This window comes from Orcinus orca, chromosome 4 (genome assembly GCF_937001465.1).
Source record: "Orcinus orca chromosome 4, mOrcOrc1.1, whole genome shotgun sequence".
NCBI lineage: Eukaryota > Metazoa > Chordata > Mammalia > Artiodactyla > Delphinidae > Orcinus > Orcinus orca.
The window spans coordinates 135,872,557-135,894,897 of record NC_064562.1 but is presented as its reverse complement, the minus strand read 5'-3'; positions in this window follow the sequence as shown (position 1 = coordinate 135,894,897).

Genomic DNA, 22,341 nt, shown 5'->3' with positions numbered 1-22,341 from the left:
GGTATTATTATTATTACCCTTGTATAAAGGAGGAAGTGGAGTGAGGGAAGGTAAGTAATTTTTCCAGTGTTTCTCAGAGAAACAGGCGGGATTCTAATCCAACCCATGTTCTCAATTGCTACCATGCTTTCTGACTCCAGAGTCTGCATTCTTAACGATGCTGCTGTCCTCTCTCCAGAAGGGTCTGTGAATCTAGAACAAGTCAAGGAAAGGCAGAACAAAGGCTCAAGGGAAGCAATCCTGGGACCAGCTTCTCAGCATTCCTGCCACACTGATAGATGAGTATAATTTATTTTCATTTCTCTGGTAATACATCTGTTTCTTTATTCCACTACTGTGTGTTTGAGGGTCCTTCAGCATAGACACGGCATTACTTCTCCAGTGAATCAGACTTCACCATAGAGAAATCATTCAGCAGATATATTGAGTTTTGTGACCAAAACTTGGGAATAAGGAAATCTATAAACAGTTTGATAAGTCCACCTCTGGGAACTAAGATAAATAACACCCACCTTCATCAGTTCAGTCAAAATTATATAAATAAAACTGCATACATTATGGGAGAAGGCAAGCGTACCATTTAGTAAGAGGGAAATATTTGTTAAAAGAATTCACGTTAGAAACAATTGTGGTGATCCAGAATCAGTATCAGAAATAACTGCAGATACATATAATGAAGGGAATCTTAACAATCAACCTGGACAATGTATAGAGGTTAAGGAAACCACAAAAGACAGAATAGGGAGGCTATAGGTTATACTCACTAGCATAATGATGGCCACACTTTATTCCACAAGAGTAAAATTTCAATTTAACTAAAAGAGAGTGAACCTAGTATAATATTAAATGACCCAGAATTATCATCAGGAATAGGAACCATTGTACCATGTGGAACTGATGCTTCGCCATACTCTTAAATTCTTGTGTCTGATTGGTAAATTCCTTTTTTTTCTCTCATTGCAGACAGAGTGCAGCAATGTGTCTGTCTTGAGTGGTTACTGCTGGGCAGACACTCTGTGTGAAGGCCGCCTGGCTCCCTGCGGTCCCCTTAACTCCTCTCTGATACACAGGGGCAGGTTCCTAGAAGAAGCACCTTTTTTTTTTGTTGTTGTTTTTTGTTTTTTTTCGGTACGCGGGCCTCTCACCATTGTGGCCTCTCCCGTTGCGGAGCACAGGCTCTGGACGCGCAGGCTCGGTGGCCATGGCTCACGGGCCCAGCCGCTCCGCGGCATGTGGGATCTTCCCGGACCGGGGCACGAACCCGTGTCCCCTGCATCGGCAGGCGGACCCCCAACCACTGCGCCACCAGGGAAGCCCAAGAAGCACGTTTTTTATAGTGACCTGAGAAGGTGTCATCTAAGCCCATCATATGGCCTGTCGTTTGTAAAGTAGATGCTTAATGAGAAGGAAGAATAAGAGGCAATAAAAAAGTGTGCAAGGATTCACAATGGACTTCTCATTACCAATTTGATTCCTTCTTGAGGCCCAGAACATTCCTGTAATAAGACATCTCCATATTCTGATAAGAAATCCCTCTTTACCCTTTACGTTGCTGTAGCAGACGTTGGTTCATGCTTCCCCAGTGTCCGTTCTTTACTTCCTCCTTCTTAACAGCTCCCCAATTTTCCGAATCATGATTTGAGTGGAATTGATCCTAAATCTCAGTTCCAGAGTGGGCCCAGGCTGAAGATAGTTAGCACACCTCATTATCCTGGATAAGGTTATTGATGCACAGGTGAACACATGACCTAGCTTGTCCTGACTGAGCTATTAAGAGGCTTTTTTGGGAACTTCTGAGAAAGCCTCCTTTGTCATTCTTAGGAGTTAGCAAAACAAGATGCCCGGTGGACATAAATGAGGACATTTTAAGTGTCAGATGCTTCTGACAGACTCCTTACAGATATAAGAGAAGTCGGGTTTAAGATAAAGCCAAAACCATGCAGAAAAAAGTAAAGAAACTGGGTTCTTGGTTCTTGAGAACCTGGATCAAACTTTGCCTGAAGCCTCTAGATATGTCACTTACATGGATGATACATTTCCTTTACCTTTAAAGGGCAACTTGAGTTAGGTTTTTGGTTGTTTGCAACTAACAGAATCCTAACTGATAAGCCATTTTAAGGTGATCTCTGTCATCTGCAACAAAAGAACACTAACTTTGTAGTATTCAGAGACTTAAATCTGACTTTACTATGAAAGTCAGAGTAAGCAGGCACTGAGGAGAGACCCAAGGGGATATCTTGATAAATAAGTACTCAGGCTTATGTGTGTTGGGGAGAGGGGAGGTTTAAACACTATTTCTACTTGTTCTGAGGACTTTAGGGGGTTACTTCCTGATTTTTGGTTTTCTCAAGAAGCTAGATTACCAAAGAAAGGAATTCAGGGTAAGTCCTAGCATATTTTTACTAACAGAGGAGACCTTAGAACAATGAACTAATTCAACCTCTTCATTTTATATACAATATATGAAAATTACTGCACATCCTCAAACACAAGTGTATCAGGTTGTGGAACAGAACTTCTATTGCCTTGAAATTTCAACTAAAGCACAAAGCTGAAAATAATGGGTAATCCCTCTACATTCTAAAGAGTCATGACTTGCTGGGAAGTATCCAACCTGGTCCGGTGACCTTTACCCACACATACTGTACAAAAGCAAACTAAGGATTCCCTGGGAAAAGGAGACCTTGTGTAGAGCTCATAGTAGAGAAAGTATTTCCCCTATCCTCCCTGTGAGGGAAGATCCAGGCTACATGTCCCCTAAGTGCATGAGGGAGACCCCAAGAGAAGTCTTCCTAGAGACTGGGGTTGTCGGCTAGAACAAGGGCTGACCCACATTACTTGCTATGTGCTCTACCACCAGAGTGCACAAAGATGAGTTTGGGGGTCAAACTCATGTGTGCTTCCAGGAGCTTAGGGGCACATCTGAAGAAGAAACCAGAGTAGCCCAAGATGGCAGGGCAAGGGGAGAGGACAGCAGTGGGACAGCACAGGGCAAGGATGCCAAATGTCTCCCAGGTCAGTTCCCGGTGAACGGGTGGTGGAATGGCCACGTAAGAGCCAGTCCTAAAAGGCTCCAGCCCCAAAGACTGTCCACTGGGGTGAGGGAATCCTGGCAGAACAATGCTGTGTGGGGTTGCCACCAGGACAGGAGCTGTTCGGGTATCACAAGAGGTCATCTGGGGAAGGAACTGCCTAAGTCAAGAACAAGGGCAAGTGGACGGACATCTCTGAGGAATTCACAAGTGTGTACAACGAAAGAGCCAGCACTTGAATCTCAGTGTGAGAGAGCAGAGTCAACAGCACCAGCTAGTTAAAGCTCCACCCTTTACTTCTTGTCTCTCCTCTGCCACTGGCCCTGAAAGAGCCAAAGGTAGCAAAGATGTATGTTTGCAGGGGGAGAGAAAGGAGAGCAAAAGAGTAGAGTGCCCTACTCTCTCTTTCCCCACAGCTGGTTTAAAGCCATGCGTCAATTTCATGCTGGCAGGCAGGGGTAGGGAGAAGCTTTAATTGGATGAAAGATTTAAATTTTGATATTAGATTGGCTGGCCTTCTATAGCTGAAAATAGGATGTTCTGATGTCCCAAAATGACTGGAAAAGATTGGAATCTGCCTCACATGTTATCTAGATGTGGAGAATGGAGAGCCAATACGGTGTTCAGGGGCAGTGATGGGAGAAGACTCATGCTGTTTCACCTGCTAAAGAAATTAGTAACAATGTTATCATAAATATAAACCAATATACAACAACATTGTGTATTTTGAGGCAGAAATAATAGCAGATCAACAAATTCAAGCTGCGGACCTAACATTCTACTACTAGGCAATCATAGAGCAATCTACTGATAATGCTATTTAACTAAAACAGAGCTGGTCCAGAAACATGCCACAAAGATAAGGATAAATGCCTGCTAGAGAAGCCTCCCTGCCAAATGCTTAGTTTATGACTCAGCTTTGAGGGCATCAAAATTATTATCACATGACTGTCTTCTCTCTTTTCTCTTACTCTGCCCATTAAAAATAATTCTGACTTTGGCTCACTCAGTCACTTCCCCTGTTTGCCTAGAAGGTTCTTTAGAGACTTCAAAATACTATAGGTTCAAACATCCAGTTCTACAAATATCAACCTAAGGGTAATTTCGACTATATTATATGAAATAGAATGAATATGAATCTTGTTTGCATGTGTGAGCAGGGAAAATTTCATGATGATCACATTTATTAAAAATTAAAATTCATGTGTTTTGGTAGTTTAAACTCTCCTTGAGATCTTGTAAAAGGTAGCAGTGGTTTAGTTTGGTACTTTTATGAATTTGTGTTTAATTATGAATGCATACAGGGAAGTATGCATGTGCATATGCCTTTGACTTTTCAGAGCATCAGTTCCTTTATCTATAATGTAAAGTGTTGCATCCCAGGATATGATCCCCGTTCTTTCTATAGCAATAGTTCCAAAGAAGTTATTCTCATGGCACTGAAGATTAAGCATCAGAATATGCAATTACAGTTGCCGTATATTTTACCCTAATTACAAAGACTGGAAAGCATATACATGTGAACCGACCCTCTCAAAGATAGTAACTGAAACCAAAAGCCTTTTATTTAATCCTGGATTGTCCAGAAAATTCAGTTGACTTTTAATACCCTATTCTTTGGATACTTTGATTAATTAAGGTTAATATACTTTCAGAAGCAGGTCATTACTAGTATAATGGATTTAAAATATGGTAACTCCAAGTTAATATAAAAAATAAGGCAGATGGGGCTTCCCTGGTGGCGCAGTGGTTGAGAGTCCGCCTGCCGATGCAGGGGACACAGGTTCATGCCCGGTCCGGGAAGATCCCACATGCCACGGAGCGGCTGGGCCCGTGAGCCATGGCCGCTGAGCCTGCGCATCCGGAGCCTGTGCCCGCAACGGGAGAGGCCACAACAGGGAGAGGCCCGTGTACCGCAAAAAAAAAAAAAAAAAAAAAAAAAAAAAATAAGGCAGATGGACAAAATAGGTGAAGGGGAGTAAGAGGCACAAACTACCAGTTATAAAATAAATAAGTAATAGGCATGTAATGTACAGCACAGGAAATATAGGCAATAATATTGTAATAACTTTCTATGTGTGTAATGTATAGAAATATCAAATTACTATGTTGTATACCTGAAATTAATACTGTAAGTCAACTATATTTCAATGAAAAGCATAAGGCAAATAATAATATGAAATTATGCTTTTGTGGAACATTCTTGCTGATTTGGAAAATCTTTTAAACTTCATGTCTCTTTCTGCATGAAATTTTTATCCAACTTTGGATTTTAAGTGGTTGAGAACTCTCTTTTAATAAAATTCTATTCTAGTCAGTATCTTCATTTTATGAGATAAACATTGTCAATAAGATGGATGTAAATTTCCTGTCTCAGAACAAAGATACTGAACCCTAAACAAAAAATCCAGTACAATTGTATCATTCAGAATCCATTAGATATCACTACCATTAACTTTTTGGAGGCTTATAAATTCCATTTTGCACACATAGAGATTTTTTTTTTGAAGTATAGGTGATTTAAATTATTATATTAGTTTCAGGTGTATAAATAGTGATTCAATATTTTTATACATTATATTCCATTTAAAGTTATTACAAACTATTGGCTACATTCCCTGTGCTGTACAATATATCCTTGTAGCTTATTTATTTTATACATAGTAGTTGTACCTCTTAATCCTCTACCTCTATTTTGTCCCTTCCCCCTTTCCTCTCCCCACTGGTAACTACTGGTTTGCACTCTCTATCTGTGAGTTTGTTTTTGTTTTGTTATAATCATTCATTCGTTTCATTTTTTTAGATCCATATATAAGTGATAACATACAGTATTTGTCTTTTTCTCTGACTTATTTCACTAAGCATAATACCATCCAGGTCCACCTATGTTGTTGCAAATGGCAAAATTTCATTGTGTGTGTGTGTGTGTGTGTGTGTGTGTGTGTGTGTGTGTGTGTGAGTTTGTGTATATGTGCCACATCTTCTTAATCCAATCATCTGTTGATGGACACTTAGGTTGCATCCATATCTTGGCTATTGTAAATAATGCTACTGCTATGAACACTGGATCCATGTATCTTTTCCAAATAGTGTTTTTGTTTTCTTTGTATATATACTCACAAGTGGAATTGCTGGATCATATGGTAGTTCTATTTTTAGTTTTGAGGAACCTCCATACTGTTTTCCATAGAGGTTGCACCAATTTACATTCCCAACAATGGTATATGAGGGCTCCCTTTTCTCCACATCCTTGTCAACTTTTGTTATTTGTGGTCTTTTTGATGATAGCCATTCTGACAGGTGTGAGGTGATACCTCATTGTGGTTTTGGTTTGTATTTCTCTGATGATTAGCAATGTTGAGCATCCTTTTATGTGCCTGTTGGTCATCTATATGTCTTTTTTGGAAGAATGGTCTTCCGCCCATTTTTAAATCAGGTTTTTTGTTTTTTTGATGTTGAGTTGTAAGAGCTATCCCAAAGCAATCAATCTACAGATTTAATGAAATCTCTATCAAAATACCCATGACATTTTTCACAGAACTAGAATAATCTTAAATTTTATATGGAACTGCAAAAGACACTCAATAGCCAAAGCAATCTTGAGAAAGAAGAACAAAGCTGGAGGTATCATGCTCCCTGACTTCAGACTATACTACAAGTTTACAGTAATCAAAACAGTATGGCACTGACACAAAAACAGACACATAGGTCAATGGAAGAGAACAGAGAGCCCAGAAATAAACCCACACACTCGTGGCCAATTAATCTATGACAAAGGAGGCAAGAATATACAATGGGGAGAAGACGGTCTCTTCAATAAATGGTGCTGGGAAACTGGACAGCTACATGTGAAAAAATGAATTAGAACATTTTCTCACACTAGATATATACAAGGCAAAGGAAGCAAAAGCAAAAATAAACAAATGGGACCTAATTAAACTTAAAAGCTTTTGCAGAGCAAGGGAAACCATCAACAAAATGAAAAGACAACCTACTGAATGGGAGAAAATATTTGCAAATGATACAACTGATAAGGAGTTAATATCCAAAATATATACACATATAGATTTTTTGTTGCTCCTTTGCCACTATCCATTCTATAATATAGTCATTATTGTCAAACTGAAATATGAAATAGTTTATGAAGGTTTGTGGCTTAGATTAGCTTCAGTTGAAAGAGAATTAAGAAATGTATTCCAAAGTGTATTATAAAGTCTTTTAGAATAATAGAAAATTGTAAGCTCGAGGTGTTTTGCAACACTAAATAAATGATGCACAATCAATTATGATTAATAAACACATTTCTTTCCTCACCACAACTTTAATGTACTTAGAAAGAAATATAATCATTCTCTCTTCAGTATTTAATACCTTCCTAGCTTTTCATCTTTTTTCTCCATTAGTTCTCTGATACACCTGTCCTAATCCTCCTCTTACTGCTCTGATTTTGCCTTTTTTGTCTTTTTCTGTAGCACCTCTTCCTTTTTACACCCTGAGTTTGTATTTCCTTATTCCCAACTACAATGGCTTCCACACACAAGAGTTTATTCTCTCCAATAAAAGAAAATCTAGTTTACAGAATGTCCAGAGCTGGTATATAACAGCCTCATGAAGTCAACAGAAATGCAGACCCTTCTAGTGTTTGGCCCATTGCATGTGACTTCCTCAAGGCCACCCCATGGCCAACATGACTGCTAGAGTCATCCACTGCCTCTGCACTCCAAGCACCGGGAAGGAGAAAGAGGGCACGGCCTGTCCTAGAAGCCCCATACAACATTGGATGTGGTCACGTGGTCAGTAGCTATATGGTAAGCTGAGAAGTGTGCTCTTTGATTTCAGGAGGTGATGTGCTCAACTAAAAGTCTGCATTCTATGACTAAGGAAGATGGGGGAATGGGCATCATCAAACCTTGTTTTATCTCACCCTATATTCTATCTTGTTAATCTTAACCAGTCCCACACAGTTCATGGATGGACTCTCAAATCTCTTCCAGCCTCAATTTCTCTTCAGCTTTCCCTTCCCCATTTACACCCTCCTGGTTGGCTTTTCCATCCAGACCTTTCTCTACACTAGAGTCTCAAATTCAATATGTCTAGAACCAAATTTATAATCATCTTGCTAAATCCCCAAACCAGCTTCCACATAGTTTTCTGAAGCTTAAAGCCTACATTCACACAACCAGCTCATACCACAAGTGGCAGTTTTCCAGGCCCTCCTAGTGTTTACTGCCTTAGGGCTAAACAGCTTGCTGTGACCTGAATCATGCTTCACATAACAATTTACTTCTGATCTTATGTGATTCCCGTAACCATTTTGTAAAAAAAAAGAATTCAGGTTTTTTTTGTTGTTGTTGTAATTTTTCTGCACTTAGCAAACCCTCACATAGATGCAGGACTAGTCTTTTATGTGACTCATCATTATAAAATAAAATAAGCATCAAAACACAAAGATACAAAACAAGTAATTGGAAATATGGGTTGGCAACCATTTCTGGGTTTCTACCAATTTGTCTTTTCAATCAAATTGTTTTTAACCAGATCATCTGGTGTGTGCCACACATCCTGGATGGTGGCGTCACAGTCCAATGGGGGTGCTGTTTGCAAAGTTCATTAATACAAATGAAGCTGTCCAGAGAGCTTCCGTTCAGATAAGAACAGAGGGTTGTTTTTACCAGAATTTGCTGGGCAAGTAAGCCAAGAAACAGTAGCATCTTCTATAGAAGATGTGGGGGAGGAGAGAATAATACGTCACATATGAGGAAGATAAATCTCAATATGTTTGGGGAGGAGAAGGGAGAAGGAAAAAGGGAAAGTGAAGAAATCTGCTTCTGGGTGTCAGCAGAAGCTGATACTATAAATAGAGATGCTAGAAGGTAATGCCCTACTTTCATGGTGGCTTAGGAGACACAGGTTGAGGTTAGTAAAATAATGTACCAGATGTTCTTTGTCCACCCCTCTACTGAAATGGATACCTCTGAGTTCATTAATGCTAAAGGCCTTTGTCTTTATCCATCTTACCTGACCTCTCCATAACACAGCAGCAGTCACTATAAATTACTGCTTCTCCTTAAACATCCTCCCGTGTTTTTTTTTATCATTTAAAAAATTTTTATTTATTTATTTTTGGCTGCATTGGGTCTTTGTTGCTGTGCGTGGGCTTTCTCCCTAGTTGTGGCGAGCGGGGTCTACTCCTCATTGCGGTGCGCAGGCGTCTCATTGCGGTGGCTTCTCTTGTTGCGGAGCACGGGCTCTGGGTGCACGGGCTTCAGTAGTTGTGGCACGCAGGCTTCAGCAGTTGTGACTCGTGGGCTCTAGAGTGCAGGCTCAGTAGCTGTGGCACACGGGCTTAGTTGCTCCGCGGCATGAGGGATCTTCCCAGACCAGGACTCGAACCCACGTCCCCTGAATTGGCAGGCAGATTCTTAACCACTGCGCCACCAGGGAAGTCCCCCTTCCATGGTTGTTAAGAATTGAGAAATACTCCCATCTGATTCTTCTCCTACCTCTGTGGTCAGTCTCTTCAGTCTCATCACTGGTTCCTGTTTCTTAATCCATTTATTAGTCTTGCTGCTTCCTGGGGTTCATCTTCCACTTGCTTTTCTTCTCTTTTTTTTTCCCGTGTATCTAATTTATTCCCATCATGTTAATTTTATGCATCGATGACTTCCAAATCTACATTCCAACTCTGACTTCTTTCTTTAACTCTAGACCCATATTTCTGTCTACTAGATATCTCCACCTGAATAACTTACAGATATTTAAAACTCAACATGTTGTCTTCTTCTTCAAATCTATTTGCCTTATATTTTCTGTCTTGGTTAATGATGTCCCATCTCCCCAGTCACCCAGGCTGGGAAGCTTGGAGTCATCCAAGATCCTTACATCTTTTTTGTTTCCATACCCATTTCATCAGTCACCAAGATCTGTGGATTCTCACAACACGTACCACACAGATCATCATTGACCTGACCTTCCCCATACCCACCTCTACTCCCTGGGTGATCTGAGAGCAGAAACCGTCTCTGCTTGGTTGTGGATCCTTAGTTCGTACCGCTGGACCTGGTATGTGGCACACTGACTGCTTTGTAAATGCTTCTATGTTGCTGATTCTCCTGGGCACATACACATACACATACACAATAATCAGTTAATATCTGGGTCCTATAAGGAATTCTGAGAGAAGAACATTCTCTGATGTATTTGTTTTTCCCAACAGAAAAACATATGATATATTTACATTTGTATAATGGATTATTAATCACACACCTAAACTTTTAGTTTCTGTAGAAAAATTAAGCCCACCTTCCCTTCAAAAGGGAGTATGTCAAGAGAAGGATATAGTGGGGACTTCCCTGGCAGTCCAGTGATTAAGACTCTGCCTTCCAAGGCGGGGGGTGCGGGTTTGATCCCTGGCCAGGAAGCTAAGATCCTACATGCCTCACAGCCAAAAAACCAAAACATAACACGGAAGCAATATTGTAACAAATTCAATGAAGTCTTTAAAAATGGTCCACATCAAAAGAATCTTAAAAAAAAAAAAAAAAAGAAGGATATGGTGGAAATGCCAAAAGGTAAAAGTTGTCAAGGAGTCCCAATGAAGAGATCTGCCTTAGTGTGAGTTGCCCCCAAAGCAGGGCCTGAGACAAAGACATAGGTACAGGTCTCATCACATACTCGTGTGGTGATCCCAGGAAGCGGGAGTAAGGGAGAAGGAGAGTCAGGCAGAGGAAGAGAAACCAGGAAAGAGGGATTTATTGGGCAGGTTTCTACTGTGGGCACCTAATCGGGACCCTCTGAAGAAGCACGTAGAATGCCCATCAAGGCTGTTCCAGTGCACAAGGTCAGGGCATTGGTCTACTGACGCCCGTCTACCCCTGGAGGAGGGTTATCTCCAGGAAAATAAACCCTCCTGTATTTCTGGGCTGCTCATATGTATGGACCAGCAAATTACTCTGGGTTTGCTGAAAACCCTGGGGCACGAAAGCAGAGAGGTTTATGGTGGGTGTCTGAGGTGGAGGATTAATGGCATGCAGAGAACTGTCCACCATGGCTGCAGTTGAAATCGCAGGTGGGCTGAGAGGAAATACATCTGCTACAATACTGAAAGGTGATAAGAGAAACAGGTTTCCTTAGTACCTGAGCAGATTGGGTGGATGCAGGATGAAGACTTTGGTGAGTCTGATGACTCTTTCCACTAGAAACATCCTCGAGTGTCCTCTACCTAAAAATAATACTGTAATGAGGGAGGGAGGGAGGGAATGGTAAGGGAGCAAGTGGTGAGGTGTGTTTCAGAGCCAGTGATTGACACTGTATGTTGGTTCCCCCACACCCAGATCCAGCTCTCCACTGACTCTATTTTAAAGGAGGCAAAAGCCAAATAGTTTATTTTCCAGTCTTCCTTGCTAGAATCCCCAGACATTACCAAGTGATACCATTCTGGCAACTGGACATTAGAGAAAGTATGTTGACATTAATTCTTTTCTCCCAGCCCCTCTCCTACTGCCTTGAATGAACATGGATGTGATGTTCAGAGCTGCACTGTCTATGTTGCAAGTGATAAATGAGGAAGAAAGCAGTCCTAACTGATAGAGAGGCAAAGCAAATCCCAACAGAACTGGCTCCCTTTAAGTCTGGGCGGTGCATGAGGCCCCCAGCCTCTGCTTCACCAAAGCAATTTTCTTTATGAAAAGGTGGCCAGCTCAAGGAAAACGCTCAAGCCTAGCTCCAGTCCAATTGCTATAGGACAGTCCTACTGGCAACACCTTGTTTTAAGTCTAACTTGAATCTGAACCACTCGTCACACTATCTCCACCCATCCATGTTGTCCTCATCTCACTGGTCTCAGAATCTACCTTGTTTCAGGGCCTTCACCTTTCATAATTTGTATGCCTCTTGTCCCTTGAGACACTCTTGAATCAATTCTTCCTTCTCTAGTATAGACTTATCTCCTTGACATGGTAGCAAGCTCTTTGAGGGCAGGGGCAGGGGCCTTCCATTTGTCTTGTAACTCACAGGGAACCCAGCACACTGTAGTCTACCTTGTAGACTCAAGACAGCTTTAATGAGTACGTGTATATCACTTTCTTTACTCAATATCCGAACACCTTCCAAAGTGATTTAGGCCACTTGTTAAAACAGCAATCTTCTTAGTTGGGGATGGAAAATTCCCACTCTTTGGTGGTTCATGGGCCAACATGAAATTAGGTGGTAGGTGGTTTCTGTTTAGATATTGTAGGTAGACAACTTTTCTTTCTGAAGACATTGCCTTTTACAGTAACTGGCAGTCCTGGTGTTTTTGGTTGGGAGGCTGAATGAGTCATGGAGGCCTCAGGTTACAACTGAGGCAGGTTTTAAAACCACATGGGAAAAACATTTTACCTGAGGAAACTGAAGTATATAACTATCGATCAGGGCATCGTCTATTCTGGTATTCATTCAACACCTAATTGAGCACCTACTGGGTGCTAAGTCACATATACTAGAAATTGGGGTAGAATGATGAATGAATGAGGTAGATAAGCTGCCTTTCTAACTTACAGTCTAGTAGTAGATACAAACAAGTAAACAGGAAATATTAACAGAGTACAATCGCAATCCAATTAATAGAAAATATGCACAGTATAGTCAAAGCAAATCCTAGGAATCTCTATATTTAAAAACCAAGGATGATAACCTCTAAGTAGACCACCACACAATAATCAGAAGAGCTTGGGCAAGAAGTTGGGTGTTTTTCCTGACACTCCAATTCAAAACATCAATCATAATGGCAACAATTCTCCATACTTGCAAAGCACAGGACAAGTTGTAAACCATTGTGACATATTATCTCATTTAATCCATATAACAACCTTTTTGAAAAATATTTTATTATAACCCTTTACAGAAGAGGAAACTGTGGCTTAGGGAAGCTAAGTCATTCTAAAGGAGCATTTTCACATTTCAGTGACAACAGCACATGGTGCTGTTTATTAGGGGCATATTCTGTACTGAGTGTTATTTGATAATTATTATCAATTTTCTAAATTAAACTCTTGTATCCCTAAACACTGTAAATAAGAATTCTTCTTGTATGAGCAGGTAGACAGTTTACCAAAAATAAAAGCACCTTATGAGAAATGACTTGGGGATTGTGACTAAAAGACCCAGAACTACTTAGAAATTTCAAGTCTCACTTTCTTTTATCTTGGAATTCTTTTTAAGTGTCTAAATTTTAAAATGTTCCACTCTCTCCTACATGGGAAAAAAGTAAAACCTGTCTTTCTATTTTAAGTCTGTAAAAACAGGTTGAATGATCCTTTACAGTGAAGTCAATATTCTCAGGCAAACAGCCGCACCAAGCAGCATCTCACAGCCCAGCAGAGATTAAGTAACTAGCTATACGACACCCTACTGATCCTCAAAACACAATATTTTATAATCACAGTAATATCCAATATATACATCCTTCAAATTCACTTTTCCTTCAAACCATTAATGTAAAAATCAGTGAATTCTACTGGCTGCACCACAGTACCAAATGTCTAATATTTATATATACTAGTTATAGTTTGAATACTTTCCTATTACTTGTCAAGACAAACATTTTTTAACTGAATTTAAGTTTATTTTTTTTAAAACCGATAATTGGAGTAATATACTGACAACTGTATAAGTATTTTAATTATTTTAAATGTTTTCAGTCATCATTGCTAAATCAATGAGCACTTTACAATAAAAGTTTATCTTTCAAAAATACACAGTTACATTATGAAATCAATTGTCACCATGCCTGAGAAGTCACTTGATTCTGAAATAATAGGAGAGACTAGTTTATCGGCAGATTTCTCACAGTCTTTTCTGGGAACTTTTATTGGTCTGTTTCTTTGCTTTTTCAGGCATGGAGTGAGCGTAGACCCTGTTTCCCAAGGGGTAAGAAGGATATTAGGACATTTGCCTGGTTTTCTGAAGGGAGAGCATGTTTCGATTTTTCCCTGTGATTTTCTTATTTGTCCTGCCACAAAGGTCACATCATGTTGGCAGAGGTGTGTTTACCATGAAGAAAAAGGAGGTTAAGCCTCAGGTCTCCTCACTTAAACTGATCCCCTCCAGGGCACTGGAGGGCTCCTCTCAATGTGTTCATAGGGCCATATGTTTCTTTTCCTTCCAATTTACCCTCTATCACATTTCCCCTTAGGCTGAGTGGCATTAGAATGGCATAAATGTTTGGGGGGATGTAGCTAAGGCATGCTTTCTCAATGTGGGTGATATTGCACACCCCAGAGGGAGAACGTCTCATTCTTTTTATTTATAAAGCATATATACATATATATTACATAAACATCTATACAATATCTCTTTGGTATAGCTTTTGGCTTAGCTTCAGTGCCCACTGCCCCAGCTTTAGCAGGTCCAAGTTCAGGGCCCTGGAGAAGCCCAGCCACTTTCTGGAGGAGACCATATCACAATACCAATCTCATGCTCCTAGGAGGGGCCCTCCACGGTGAGGTGAGTCCTGCTCTGAGACCAAAAGAGGAGAGCAAGGGTCAGGGAGCAAAGTCCTTTACCCGCCTCCCCTCAAAGTGACTTCACTCCACAAAGCTGGCATGTTTAGTGCTTCGCTCAGTTTTCCCAAAAGGGGGCACTGGGAGGAAAAGTGAAGGAGCCGCTGACAGAGTCGAGATTTCTCATGAGCCTGGCACCCAGTCTAGGTTCACAGAGTAAGTGAGGGAACCAGCAGCCAAGCTTGGGGCTGTCTGCTACTTCTCAGGGGAAAGTCATGGTTTCAGTTGTGACCCTTATCCTTTTTATTGACTATTTTAAATGAATTTTTAAAATAAAGGCTCTTTTCCTTTAAGTGTCACCCACACAATCAATCGATCGATCTGAGCATTGAGGAGACCTCAGCATGGCAGGGCCTGGCATGGCGTGCTGTGGTTACAGCAGGATCTGTGCAACAGGAGGCCCACCATTGTTAAATCAGCCAGAAGGAGCTAGGGCCAAGGGCAACACTCCCCAAGTTCCGTCCTAGGCAGAGCCTTTGATTCCTAAATGGCCCACAGCTGGGGGAGGGAGTCATCCACCAGGACAAGTCTACCTGGGACTTAAGCTCTGCCTTAAGAGCTTGGTGAATTCTCTCCTTCAAAGTCATGTTCTGGTAAGTTTAACTTTACAACCAAAATTCCATGTTAGCATTCATCCATGGAAGTGAAGCTATAGCAGTCCTCAGGGGATAACCATTAAAGGATGTTGCCTGGGAGGTGGGGACAGAAGGATGTCCTTTCCAAAAAGAAAAAAAGTAACTAGAAACCTTGACTGGGGAGAAGACAGGGTTTTAATTAGTGACTTCATCTGTTCTCTTTCAGAAATGGCCGTGAAGAAAAACAGTTTTTTTCTCATTTTAGAACACAAAGAACCAATCAAGAGAAAAAAAAAAAAGAAAATCCCCATTTCAGGGAAGTTAAAGCCTATAGTAAAATAAACGTCAAAGATATATTGACTCCTGGTATAGGCTTTTCAATTCTGTAATGGTTTTTGATTTTAAGTATAAACATTCAAGGTGAAGAGAAAAAAATCTACACAAGCCGAAGGAAAACAGCGTAAGATTAAATAATGATTGATGACAGCTAAGAATTTGTAAAGTGCCTAATTGTTCCTAAGTGTTTTTATTTATTTAATCATGTTTTCTGTACTTTTTAACAACGGGACTTACTGTTATATAGATATAGGGCTTTGCTTTGCAGCGTTTGTTCACATTTAAAAAACGTAAGTGGGAGAGGGTTGTTTTTCCCGTGAATTGTATCTATAGGAAGTCTAGCTGCATTGAAATTCAGCCACTGTGTTATTAAGATTCTGGAACCCTGTCACCATACTCACCCACTTTCTCTCCTACTGAAGAAGGTTAGATGTAAAGGGACTCACCCACAGGGCAGAGTAGAGGAAATCCCTAGGTAGAGCTTAGATAAATATGTCAGGGAGAGGTACCTGCACCAGGCCCTCTTAGGTCCTCTGGCTCTTTTAGCTCCACAAGCCCTCCCCTCCCCTCCCCCCAACACTCCCTGGTTCATCCTCTTAATGATGTTGCTACAGGCATGCTTGATCCATTGCTTTCTCTCCTGCACCTGTGCCTTCTTTGCCAAATCCCATGAGGTTAAAGTCCCCATCCACTCTTTCTTGCACTTGCATTCAATCTTAGAATAAAGTCACAAGGCTGAATGGATCCACAATAAAGCCATGCAACCTGCTTGGGCTGTCACTGTTACTTGACAAGGCTCTCTCTTTTAACAGATGAACCAATAAAGTCTCAGGATACTTACTCTAAACCTTTTTATCAAGCCCCAGCACCACTGCTGCCATTTTCACACTCAACAGCTTCCCATCCTATGTAATGCAGACCTAGGCTACTCAATATAAACCTCCTATACTTTCTTCCTCTTCAAATTATATTTTCTCAGTATCTCTCTCTCTCTCTCAAACACACACACACACGCACACTCAAGCTCTTCCTTCCTTCATGTCTCTTTCCCAGCCCCTCTGCAAAGTTGATCCCACCACATTTCACTCCAGGAGCATCATTCTCTCAAAGAATCTTTCTCTTGACTCTTTAATCATCCCCTCACTCTGACATATCTTCTTCTTACCACTTTTTTTTACCTTGTGTTAAAGTTATTTGTGCATATGTTTTGTGTCCTTTACTAGAATAAAGACTCCTTAAGACCAGGAAATAAAATTTAAACACCTTTTTAACTTCTCCAAGTTCTAAGATTGAGCCTTACATACAGTAGGTGCTCAATGAATGTGTATGGAATGGGTGAATCATTATTTTCAATCTAATCACGCCTTTCTTGGGCTTGTTCTTGGTCTCTGAAATAAAATCCACGGAGTACTCCGAATTGTTTCAGTAAGACTCATTTAGGATTTAGAATGCCTGAAGACTGCCCTGGACTCAATATGTGGGATATCTTCTCAGATAGTTAGCTACTTCTCTGTGTAATAAACACCATGGCCCTCTATCAATGCTTCTATGTTTTATTTACTGATACTGGAAACTTCACAGATAGAAATTAATTCTCTTGACTTATGCCTTCAGTCATTCTTTAAAATTGCAACCATCTCTGGGAGAGGTATTATTACATTTAGATTGGAGTAAATTAATTTTTCTGATATTTTCCTTTGGACTGAATGTGATAGAGAGGAGAACAGAAATACCTTTTGTCCATCAGAAATAGGGGCAGAAACAGATGGTTTGGGGGGTCCAGAGTATACACTTAACAGTATAGCTTGCTGTGCAGGCCCCAAACACAGCAGGGCTTCAGTGAATCTACAGTGTTTCTCCAATAGCTTGCTGTGTTTCCCTCCCTATCATGTGGTCTGAAATCCCCAAGGGTAGGTGCTCTCCAAGGCCTACATAATAAAAGCAAAGTCATTGCTGTCTCTAGCAGGCCACTATTAAAATATAGTTTAGAAGCATGCTGGAATCTTGCATTAATTCCATTTCTGTCACTATTAAACTGAGGACCAACTTCAGTCCTCGTCTGTGAGTAGGCTAGACTTCATTTCGCTGATCCTGCAAGTACTGGTGGTGCTTTCCAAAACAGGCCTATGGCATTACAGGATTTGAACTATTTTCCCTTCTTTCTAAATTTCCGTAATTTCAAATGCTCTATAATCACATGCTTTTATTTCACTAGAAAAAAAAAAGTAAAGTATCTAAAGCAAAACAAGAGCCCATTCATTACAAACTTTAGGGGAGAAAAACATGGAGATATCTCTGGTGCTAGAATGTTTTTCCTAAAATGAATCTCGGTGAAAAATATTCTCTACAGTATACAAAGTCATAGTTAGACCTAGTCTCCACCAAATCTTAATCACCAAAGATTAAGGAAGGTAAATGAAATTATATAGGAACAGGAAGGCCAGAAAAGAAGATCTACTAATATAAAATAAATATGCCCCTCACTGCATGTAATTATGCCAGATATTAAATCCCAAGTACTTTCAACACACACACACACACGCAGAGTCATGAAGAGGGAGTTTTTGATGTTCTTGACAGGCGTAAATCAGCCTTAATCAGAAATTTCCAAATTACTATGTCCCTATGCTTGATTGCAGGATTTCAACTCTCCCTCAAACTTCCCCACAGTTGTGTGAGCACCAATACAAAGGGCGTACGTGACATGTGTCTCTCTTGGATCTGGCCCATTTTCCCACAGTGTCTACAGTCTGGAGGGCTATTGGAAGGAGCATCACTGTAGCCCCTCGTGAGAACATCAAGGGCTGCGGCCAAGTGCTCCATAAGCTGACAACCCTTAAGGCACCTCAGCCATGCCCGTTTCCATGAGGGGAGCAGTCCCATCTTGGTGTACTTTGTCACTCAATTTATCCAAAACACAGCTCTTTGGTCACTGGCTTTCCCCTTTTTCTCAGTCCAAAGGGTAGCAGAGGGCAAGCACCATGTCCTTTCCATTATCCAAGCTCAAACCCAGTTCTAGGAGCCAGAGAGGGGATAGATGCTATACCATCATTCCATTTTCCTCAATTTCTTTACTCGACTGCGGGCTCAGATCCCGAAAAACTTCTCCCTCCTTCCCCACCCCCAATTCTCTTGCTTTTCTTTGGATGCAAAAACTAGTGGCAGGAGTGGAGAGAGGTGGGATAAAAGGAGAAGACGTTCTTTATGTCACCAGTGCACAAGCCCTGGGTCAATCAGTCAAATGCCCTGTTATAATTCAAACACCAAAGACACTAGCTTGTCCTTTAGTCAGTAAAATCATGTCACAGGCCCCCTTAGGATCCTAGTAATGAAACCAAGATTTCTGTACCATTTGCCAAATGTCAAGACTCAACCTCCACTGAAATCCTCTTACACGCTGGGGTAATCTAGTAGATTGTTTCCAACTGATTTTTCTTCCAAATCCTTGAATCTACCTGACTACTTCCCACCTGGCTTTTAAGTCAGACGAGCATGTTTTTTCTACCATCCCCAGCTGCACCACATCTGCAAAGTTCTTAAAGGATGAGGGAGAAGAGAAAGAGGGAACGGGGTAAGAAGCAGGTAAGGGAAATGCATTGAAGCAAGGGGATGCAGTGTAAGCGTGAAAAAGAAAGAGAAAGTGAGGAAAGCCTATAAGACAAACTACCTTAATTTCATCGTAGAGAGGAAATACTGCTAGAATTGCTGATTCAAGCACTGTGCGCCTATTTTAAAACTCAGCGCCTTCTTCCAAAGACAGGGCTCTAAGGAAGCCAGTTTTTCCCTCTTCCCTTGTTGTCACAGCTCCCAGCACGATGCAAGTAGCTGGAAAGCAAATAGCTTTGTTTTCCCCCAAATCACTAAACAACGAGACTTAAATCTTCCATTAAGTGGGCCTCTTTAAATACAGCCCTGAATCTAGGAATTGAAACCGAAAATAATTCACTAGCAATCAAGACTCCTTTTCAGTTAGTGGTTCTCTCCGGGGGAGGAATTTCTCTTTGCGCGCTCCTCACGTTATTTCGAAGGCAGTCAAGTGCACTGATGCAAAATAGGGCTTTGAGACCATTTATACCTGGCTGTCATCCAAGAAGAGGTTTATTGAGCATTATTTTATGCGAGAAAGTTGCTAAGCTGTAGTAAACACCCACAGAGCTCTGGGACCAAGAATGTATCAAAGTTATAAATAGTTATAAAACCGGATCGTTTCATTTTCTGTGTCATCTTCACAAGGGGTGAATAGGTTAATACATTTCAGGGTTAAAAACAGGACAGGATATGGAACCCTTGAGAATTCCTTCCTATAGAGAAGTCAACGTTAGCCTCCAGACCTCAGTTTTATCAACCCTGACACAGGTCATCACGATGTGGATTAGCAAGTGACAGGAAAGTGTTTTCTAATTATGAGATGGTGTACCATTGTAAAGTCAGGAAATACTTGAGAGTTACAGCCAAAATCACACACTTAAGAATCAGATTCCTCTCTATCTTGCGACTGATTGGCTTTTCTGATTTAGGTCCTGGAGATAGTGCTACATGAGTAATTGCCTTTTCTAAAGTGTGTTAATATCCCTGTAGCTAGAAACCTACTATTATGTAAATTAATGAGAATTAAAAAAAAAAACAAACAAAAAAACCTGGTCGAAAGCATGGTGTGGTTCTACTGTTTTCCTAAGACTTGAGGTCTTTAGGGTACCACTTCCTTCCAAGGGTAGTGCACGGAGTGACCAGCATCACCCCAGGCACAAAGGAGCAGACTCCATGTATGTCAATGCAGTAGGCACATGTTGCCGGAGGTGGGGGGCGGTGTCGTCAATTGCCCATATCTTAGTTCTGTCTGTATCAATTTAGGAGTGAAAGGTAACCCTCTCATTTCTTTCCCAGAGTGAGGAGACTTCACTGAGAACTTTATGTGCTTTCTGGACCCTGACAGCCACGATAAACACTAGTTTCTGGAAGCTGGACACAGTGCTGCAAATATAAAAGTTCGCTCTTAGTCCATAGAAGAGTGATTTATCCTGAGGGTCACAACCTGCTGCATTAGTCTGAGACACATTGCCAAACTGGTATGAGATTTCTTCCTTTGAATCAAGTACGTCTGTGAACTCTAATTTAACATTTCCCTTGAGCATAGGGGCCTCAGACAGCAGTCATGCCCCATCATTCTATATATAATATGATTCTGGTTCAATGGAGGCTTCTTCTTTTTCTCTATTGATTCAGCCTTGAGGCTGCAGTTGTTCAGTTATGAGGTAAAACAAGGTGTCTGTCATGACCTTCAGCTTATTTCTCCATCACTCCCTTGGCTGCGGCTTGCCTGAGTATTCCCTGGGTATTTTGCCTTTTTTTGTCAGGGTTTTTTATGGCACAGAATATATCAATAGTGTTCAAATCCAGTCTGCTTTGTTCACTTTATTCCTCAGAATATTAGGGATCTAAAGCTTACAGGTTTAATGAGGCAATTTTTCATTTTTCTATGTTGTAACAAATCTCCATTAATTTATCAGATATGTCCATTATGTGATTCTTCCCCCTCCCATAATCTAAAGACAGGAAACCACAAATTACCAAATTACCTCATTGTGCATAGTAATTCTGAGCTCTGACTCACTTAGGTGTGATTAGAATCACAGAATCTAAATCTTGAAGGGAATAGAGAGGTCATCTCACTGACTTATCATGGGAATCACCTAGGTTGTTTTTTGTTGTTTTTTTAAAATACAGGATTCCTTCCTTCTTCTCCCCACCCCCAGAGATGCTGATTTTCTAGGTCTGACTTGGAGGTCAAGTATCTGTATTTTTAGAAGTTTCCCTAGGTGATTCAGAGGATTAGCTGTCTGATACGGTGATACAATTCCTTCTCCTTTCAAATGCAGGAATATCTACTTTAACATACCTGATTTATGAACATCCGGCTTTTGTAGGAACAGTGTAAGAAATGAGACCCTCTCTGTAGAGTCATGCTTATCACTTCAGACTGACTGTGTAGTAACTTCAACATTCACTCTTTCTGCAAGCAGGTGTTAATGCTTAAGCTGAGTACTAGTACTATTAATAGGACCTATTTGGAAGAACCAAATGGGCAGGTGCTGTACAAAGCATTTAAAAATAATATATTTAATCTCCACAATAGTCTTGCAAGGTAGGTTTGTATAACTGTCCTCATTTAAAAAAGATGAAATTTAAAGGAGCTAGAATTTAAACCCGCATCTCCTAAGAGCTCTATAGCTCATATGTTTTCCAGTGTTTCATGTGTACCATCCAATTATAAAATAATTACATAGATAAGTAGACACATTTTGCTTTTTTTTAATTAAAAGAAGCAAATTTTCTTAGCCTTAGGAAGGTGATTTTTTTTTGTAACCACCTTAATTATGCAAAAATAATTACAGCCAATAATTATTGACCACTTATTATGCCCCAGGCATTTCATGTGTTAGATTAATTATACTACCGGAAATTGCTGTCAGTGATATACTATCTATTTACGTCTATAAAAGGCTTTAGGATTTAAATTTTCAAGTTTTTTACAGACCTTTTAAAAAAATAGGATAGATTCTTACCTGTTGGGGATGGTTTAAACACTGTGCTACTAGAAGGCAGAGTAAATAAATTGATTTCCCAAAGTCCCTATCAGCCCTTCAATTCTATAAGTTGATTATAATTAGCCCTGAGAGATCCTCTACTGAAAAACTTTCTATTTCCTGTCAAATTAAGAAATGTTTCCAGCGCATTCATGGATTGAACAGGCTATATCTGATCATAATGGTTCACTTTTCCCATGAGTTCTATCAGTTTATTTTTAGTATTTTTCTGAAAGCCAGAAAAAAAGTCATGCAAAAATCCCAACAAACCCCA